The sequence below is a fragment of the Polistes canadensis genome, unplaced genomic scaffold (assembly GCF_001313835.1).
Source record: "Polistes canadensis isolate GaletaPanama2010 unplaced genomic scaffold, ASM131383v1 scaffold_251, whole genome shotgun sequence".
NCBI lineage: Eukaryota > Metazoa > Arthropoda > Insecta > Hymenoptera > Vespidae > Polistes > Polistes canadensis.
In genome coordinates this window covers 113,112-114,195 of record NW_014569798.1, presented here as the reverse complement: position 1 = coordinate 114,195, position 1,084 = coordinate 113,112, and positions in this window count along the sequence as shown.

Here is a 1,084-nt window from a genome sequence, read left to right as displayed (position 1 = left end):
TAAAATGGTTTCACTATAACATGATTCATAAATTGCGTCAAATCTTGTATAACACATAAGACGGTTTCGTTGTAACATGATTCATAAATTGTGTCAACTCTCCTATAAAACAGCGTCCTATAACACGGTTTCGCTGTAGTACGATAGAAAAATTGCGAAAATCTTGACACAGCACTGTATTTCTACAGCACTGAATAACACAATGGTTGATTAACATATTTAAAAATTAATATACCTTAAAATAATGACGCGAAGGAATAATGAACTTTGGATTTCATACAACACGGTTTCACAGAACACGGAAATTTCTAGGAATCTATCTACCGTGTTATAGGAGGGTTTCCTGTATTTATAATTTAATGGTATTATTTGAGTTGTTCACAAGCCAATGCGATTGAGTCTAAAAAACAAAAATTCATAAAATTAATGTTTTGTCTAATAATACATTATTATTATTGGATGACGTTAGGGGAACTTAAAAGGTTCATTGTCGTAAATACTCCCAGCAATTATCCCGTCCTATAATAAGATCCCACAACTTAAGACACTTCTATCTCATTTCGTTAAGATCCATTTTAATACAATTTTCTTTGTAATACATTAGATTATACAATTTTTAGTTTATTAATTTGATCAGAAAAGTATACAAAGTGTTTCTTCAAATAGTAGACTCTGTAATCTATCTTGTAATACTCTCTAATCTGTAATGATGGATTTTGTAATTGATTTAACGAGGATTTGTTGTAGAGATTTATATGTAATTTGAAAAATTTCTATAAATATTCAATATATATTCTATTATATACTCTCTGATTAATTTAAATCATTATTTTTCAATATTCATAATAGGAACAGCATAGTATCAGGATTGATATTTTATTACCAATATTACCCAATTATTAAAAAAAACAACGTATTCACTTAATATTAAGTACTTACTAATGGAATCACATAATAAAGTTCAGAAGAATAAAGAAACAACAAAATTCTGAGTAAAAATGTTGAAAAGAAATACCGAACCGATAAATAATAATCATTTCCTAAATCAAAAATTTAAATGAATAATTAATTAATTAAATAAATG